This window comes from Heteronotia binoei, chromosome 9, assembly GCF_032191835.1.
Source record: "Heteronotia binoei isolate CCM8104 ecotype False Entrance Well chromosome 9, APGP_CSIRO_Hbin_v1, whole genome shotgun sequence".
Classification (NCBI taxonomy): Eukaryota; Metazoa; Chordata; class Lepidosauria; order Squamata; family Gekkonidae; genus Heteronotia; species Heteronotia binoei.
In genome coordinates this window covers 12,740,083-12,747,038 of record NC_083231.1, presented here as the reverse complement: position 1 = coordinate 12,747,038, position 6,956 = coordinate 12,740,083, and positions in this window count along the sequence as shown.

The window sequence follows — 6,956 nt, the reverse complement described above, 5'->3', positions numbered from 1 at the left end:
TGTGTCACGCAGTGGCCAGAAAACCCAGGTGCCATCAGGAGGGGGGGGGCAGGACACTAGAAGCCCTCCCACTGTGCCCCCCCAAGCACCATGAATACAGAGCATCACTTGCCCCAGACAGACAGTTCCAATGATAAGCTGTGGCTGATAGCCACTGATGGACCTCTGTTCTGTAAGAACATGAGAGGACATGTTGGATCAGACCAGTGCCCCATGCAGTCCAACACTCTGTGTCACGCAGTGGCCCAAAAACCCAAATGCCATCAGAAAGTCCACCAGTGGGGCCAGGACATTAGAAGCCCTCCCACTGTGCCCTCCCCCAAGCACCAAGAATACAGAGCATCACTGCCCCAGACAGAGAGTTCCAATGATAAGCTGTGGACTTCTGCTCTATATGCTTATCCAATCCCCTTTTGAAGCTGTCTATGCCCTGTATAAGAGCCCTGTAAGCTCTTGGATGACTGGCTACATCAGGGGTGTGTGGCCTAATATGCAAAGGAGTTCCTGCTACAAAAAAAGCCCTGAATATTATGATTTATGATAGTTTCTGATTAATATTCTTTCCCTTGGACACAGAAAGCAACGATCAGAATGACTTCATCTTGATTACTTTATGATGAATGAATGTTATATTATGATGTCAGGAGCCGCGGTGCAACGTTATTCGTTTGGTCACTGAAGAAGCACAGTTGGGATCAATATTTGTCACTTTTGGATGTCGTATCTGGTTTTAATCTGTTGTGAAATAAAGACATGCATTTTTGTATGTTTGTTAATATCTGTTAAGAGCCCCGTGGCGCAGTGGTAAAGCTGCAGTGCTGCAGTCTGAACTCTCTGCTCACGACCTGAGTTTGATCTCGGAGGAAGCTGGTTTCAAGTAGGCGGCTCAGGTTGACTCAGCCCTCCATCCTTCCGAAGTCGGTAAAATGAGTCCCCAGCTTGCTGGGGGGGAAGCGTAGATGACTGGGGAAGGCAATGGCAAACCACCCCATAAAAAGTCTGCGGTGAAAACATTGTGAAAGCAACATCACTCCAGAGTCGGAAATGACTGGTGCTTGCACAGGGGACTACCTTTTTTAAAATATCTGTTTGTGTGTGTGCATGCCTGGAAGTCATGGTTGACTTTTGCTGACCTCTACTGGGGCTTGGATGTTCCTGCTCGTTTGCCTGCCTCTGCGTCCCAGCCCTGGTATTCCTTGGAGGTCTCCCATCCAATCACTTGCCACGGTTGGCCCTGCTTAACTTCCGATTGGGCTTGCCTGGGCTCTCCAGGTCAGAACCACTTGCTAATTTTTTTAAAAAAAATTGTCTTAATAGTATTATTTGGCCTGTATTTTTAATGTTTTCTTAACCTTTAGGTACTTAATTCAAATCTGCAGACTGCCTTTGGAGATCAACAACTCTGTCGAAAGCTTCCCTGGAACTTTTCCATATTTAGAGATGTGGGAGACTTGAAACAATATACGTTGGTACTTAAGGACATGGCGGTTCATTTTTCCTGTGTACAAGGAAATGTTAATGCTGCTTGTCTTTTCCAGCCACTAAATGCACACATTTATCATAATATTTCCTTCCTTCCTTCCTTCCTTCCTTCCTTCCTTCCTTCCTTCCTTCCTTCCTTCCTTCCTTCCTTCCTTCCTTCCTTCCTTCCTTCCTTCCTTCCTTCCTTCCTTCCTTCCTTCCCTCCCTCCCTCCTTCCCTCCCTCCCACTCTCCAGTTTGGTGTGAGACCCATTTTGGGGTATTGGTTAAGTGTGCAGATTCTTATCTGGGAGAACCGGGTTTGATCCCCCTGACAGGGGTAGGGAATTGGCCATGCTGGCTAGGGCTGATGGGAGTTATAGGCAAAAAAACATCTGGAGAGCCACTGTTCCCTACCCCTAGCCATAGCTCTGGCAGAGGTTATCCTTGAAAGGGCAGCTGCTGTGTGAGCCCTCTCAGCCCCACCCACCTCACAGGGTATAAGTTGTGGGGGGAGATTGTAAGCCGGAGTCTCTGATTCAGAGAGAACGGCAGGATATAAATCTGCAATTCTTCTCCTTCCTCCCTCCCTCCTTGAGCTAGGATTCTTTTTGCTGTCCCCAAAGCTCTTTTTCAAAGATTTCAAATATGTAAATATCAAAGCTTTTTTGTAGCAGGAGCTCCTTTGCATATTAGGCCACACCCTCCTGATGTAGCCAATCCTCCAAGAGCTTACAGGGCTCTTAGTACAGGGCCTACTGTAAGCTCCAGGAGGATTGGCTACATCAGAGGTATGTGGCCTAATATGCAAAGGGGATCCAGCTACACAAAAAGCCCTGTGTAAATTAATTTTAAGCCTCCTCCCCCCTAACGTTCTGCAACCTGACAGTCGCCATGAGGAAGGAGCCAGACAGAAGAGTACAAGAGAAGAGGCATGAGAGGGAATGCAGCACTGTGACTCTTCACCTCCATCCAGTGGACAAAACTGAAACAGTCAGATGAGCTCCCCGTTCTTTCTTTCTGGTTCTTTGAGTTAAGCACGGTTATTTCCAGTCAGTCCCTAATGCAAGCACCAGTCGTTTCCGACTGGGGTGACGCAGCTTTTACGTTTTCACCGCAGACTTTTTATGGGGTGGTTTGCCATTGCCTTCCCCAGTCATTTACACCAGGGGTGGCCAACGGTAGGTCTCCAGATGTTTTTTGCCTACAACTCCCATCAGCCCCAGCCATTGGCCACGCTAGCTGGGGCTGATGGGAGTTGTAGGCAAAAAACATCTGGAGACCTACCATTGGCCACCCCTGATCTACACTTTCCCCCCAGCAAGCTGGGTACTCATTTTACCAACCTCGGAAGGATAGAAGGCTGAGTCAACCTCCAGCCGGCTACCTGAAAACCCAGCTTCCACCAGGGATCGAACTCAGGTTGTGAGCAGAGCTTAGGACTGCAGTACTGCAGCTTTACCACTCTGCCCCATGGGGCGCTCTAGTCCCTAATGAGTAAGTAGTAAATCCTCCACTCATTGTGTTAATTCTCCATGTTCTCCTTCCACATTAGAACGGATAAAAGGAAGTCCTCCTTCACCCAAAGGGTGATTAACACATGGGATTCACTGCCACAGGAGGTGGTGGTGGTTACAAGCATAGCCAGTTTCAAGAGGGGATTGGATCAACATATGGAGCAGAGGTCCATCAGTGGCTATTAGCCACAGCGTATTGTTGGAACTTTCTGTCTGGGGCAAGCGATGCTCTGTATTCTTGGTGCTCGGGAGGGGCAACAGTGTGAGGACTTAGAATCATAGAGTTGGCAGGGACCTCCAGGGTCATCTAGTCCAACCCCCTGCACAACGCAGGAAACTCACAAACACCTTCCCCCTAAATTCACAGGTTCTTCATTGTTGTCAGATGGCCATCTAACCTCTGTTGAAAAACCTCCAAGGAAGGAGAGCCCACCACCTCCCGAGAAATTCCACTGAGGAATCGCTCTAACGGTCAGGAAGTTCTCCCTAATGCTGAGCCAGGCTTCTAGTGTCCTGGCCCCACTGATGGACCTCCTGATGGCACCTGTTTTTTTTGGCCACTGTGTGTACAGAGTGTTGGACTGGATGGGCCACTGACCTGATCCAACATGGCTTCTCTTATGTTCTTATGATCACATTGACAAAATACATAAAACCCCCATCCCTGAAAGGTTACTCCGATGTTTCAGATGGTGTTAAAATTTTAATACGCCACTCCGGACTGTGCCATAACTCACAGGTAGGAAGGAGCAGGCAAAACAGGAGGAGGAAGAGGGTGCTGGCTGTGGCAGGACCAGGGCTTTTTTTTGTAGCAGGAACTCCTTTGCAGATTAGGCCCCTGATGTAGCCAATCCTCCTGGAGCTTACAGTAGGCCCTGTACTAAGAGAGCAGTCCAAGCTTTCTGCTCATGACCTGAGTTCAATCCCGGCAGAAGCTGGATTCAGGTCGCCGGCTCAAGGTTGACTCAGCCTTCCATCCTTCCGAGGTTGATAAAATGTGTACCCAGCTTGCTGAGAGGAAAGTGCAGATGACTGGGGAAGGCAATGGCAAACCATCCGGTAAAAAGTCTGCCGTGAAAACATTGTGCTGCGACGTCACCCCAGAGTCGGAAACAAACGGTGCTTGCACAGGGGACTACCTTTACCTTTTTAAGCTCTTGGAGGATTGGCTAGATCAGGGGTCCTCAACCTACGGCCCGTGGGCCAGATGCGGCCTGCTGAGGACGTTTATGCGGCCCGTCGGGTAATGGCAAAATCAGACCGGAAGTGACGTTCGACCTAAACTTGCGTTAGCAACGCACGCTTCCGGCACTGGGCTGAGGCGGCGGAGACAGAGTGTGAGGTGATACTGAGGTGAGGTGAGTTCCCAGGCCAGGGTGTGTGGTGTGGGGAAGGGAGAGAGATGCAGAAGACGGAGAACTGACGGCCCGTGGCCTTGTACAGTATCGGCAGTCCGGCCCTCCAACAGTCTGAGGGACAGTGAACTGGCCCCCTATTTAAAAAGTTTGAGGACCCCTGGGCTAGATCATGGGGTGTGGGGGGGGGGAAATGGGGGGGTGGCCAGGCCTGTAGCCACACAATCCCTCCTTGGACTTTGATGGCCCCTCCGTTCCTCGGCAGGGAAACGGAAGAGTGGGCTTCAGGGGCTCTTTCAAGATGTCCCCCCCCCCGCCGGTCACATGACCGGCGGGGGGGGACATCTTGAAAGAGCCCCTGAAGCCCGCTCTTCCCTGCTTTGCCACATTGGTGAGTGGGGAGGTGCCACGCAGAGGGGGACGGGGCCACCAGAATGGCATGGAGATCAGGACCAGAGCAGGGGCTGCCGGGGGGGGGCCTCCATCCAAAATTTTTCCTTTGGCCCCCCCCCATCTGGCATTTTCTGGCTATGGGCCTGGGGGCGGCCTAATATGCAAAGGGGTCCCTGCTATAAAAAAAAGCCCTGGGCAGAACCGTCACTGTCCTCAACCAAAGGCCTGGTGGAATCTCTCTACCTTGCAGGAACTGTGGAAATGCAGGACCCTGGTGGTATTTGGCGGAGAGTTCCACCAGGTATCATTTAGCCTTTTGGGTGTTCCATCTCTTGATGAAAGCAGGAGTGAAACAGATCCCCAGGCTATAGAACAAAGCAGTAGACAAGTGCGCCTTTAAGACCGACTAAGTTTTGTTCAGAATGTAAGCTTTCGTATGCTCTTAAGCAGACTTCATCAGACAAAATGGGAATGGCAAGCAGCCAAAATGGGAATGGCAAGAGTTAAGTGTGTGGACTCTTATCTGGGAGAACCAGGTTTGATTCCCCACTCCTCCACTTGCACCTGCTGAGATGGCCTTGGGTCAGCCATAGCTCTAGCAGAGGTTGTCCTTGAAAGGGCAGCTGCTGTGAGAGCCCTCTCCAGCCCCACCCACCTCACAGGGTGTCTGTTGTGGGGGAGGAAGGTAAAGGAGATTGTGAGCCGCTCTGAGACTCTTCGGAGTGAAGAGCGGGATATAAATCCAATATCTTCTTCTTCTTCTTCTTCAATTCTTAATATAAGTGGGCAGTGAGTTGGTATGTAGAATCATGGGTATGTAGAATCATGGGAATGTTTTTAGCAGATTGAAAAGAATCACAAATAGGGATCTGTGTTTGTTAGTGTTAGGACAAAGCAGGGCTGAAACAGCACTGGAGGGTGATAAAAAGCAGACTGCTGCTGTAGGTGCCATAAATCTAGGTAACATTCTGGCTTTGTTGGTTTAAATAGATCCCCAGGCTAGCATCTGTCAGGTGTTTGTTGTATGAAGACAGTATTGGATCCAGTTTGTAGCTCTTTGAATGAGTTTGTACATCTCAGTGACTAACAAATTGTGACTTGGGGGGAACAAGGCAGCAAGCACTTTTAAATTAACCCTGTATAAATCGATGGTGCGGTCTCATTCAGAATACTGTGTGCAATTCTGGTCATCGCACCTCAAAAAGGATATTATAGCATTGGAGAAAGTCCAGAAAAGGGCAACTAGAATGATTAAAGGGTTGGAACACTTTCCCTATGAAGAAAGGTTGAAACGCTTAGGGCTCTTTAGCTTGGAGAAACGTCAGCTGCGGGGTGACATGATAGAGGTTTACAAGATAATGCATGGGATGGAGAAAGTAGAGAAAGAAGTACTTTTCTCCCTTTCTCACAATACAAGAACTCGTGGGCATTTGATGAAATTGCTGAGCAGACAGGTTAAAACGGATAAAAGGAAGTACTTCTTCACCCAAAGGGTGATTAACATGTGGAATTCACTGCCACAGGAGTGGTGGCGGCTACAAGCATAGCCAGCTTCAAGATGGGGTTAGATAAAAATATGGAGCAGAGGTCCATCAGTGGCTATTAGCCACAGTGTGTATATATACGTGTGTGTGTATGTATGTGTGTATATATATATATATTCTGGCCACTGTGTGACACAGTGTTGGACTGGATGGGCCATTAGCCTGATCCATCATGGCTTCTCTAATGTTCTTAACAAGAATTTTCTCTGGATAAGGCTCTTTGGAACTGGAATTTGAGTGAGGACTATCTAGGGTTGCCAGGTCTGTGATGGAAAATACCTGGAGACTTTGGGGGTGTATCTGGGAGAAGGAGGGATTTGGAGGAGCCTCAGCATCTTACAATGCCGTAGAGTCCGCCTTTCAAAGCAGCCATTTTCTCCAAGGGAGCCGATCTGTGCCAGCTGGAGATCAACTGTAAAAACAGGAAATCTTCAGTCCCCACCTGGAGGATGGCAACCCTAGGGCCAGGCCTCAGATTCAGTGGGAGTTCACAGGAGCACAGCTCCTGAACCTTTCTGAGAGTTCCACCTCCTGGTCCATTGAATAGTAGGTGCAGCTGCATAACAATCCCTGGCTGAGCTTCACCACCTATTTTCCTACAAAATGACCACTATCTAGGGCTATCCTCAAGGAGAACTTAAGGAAACTTAAGAATATTATGCAGTTTATGGACATTGTGGATGACGA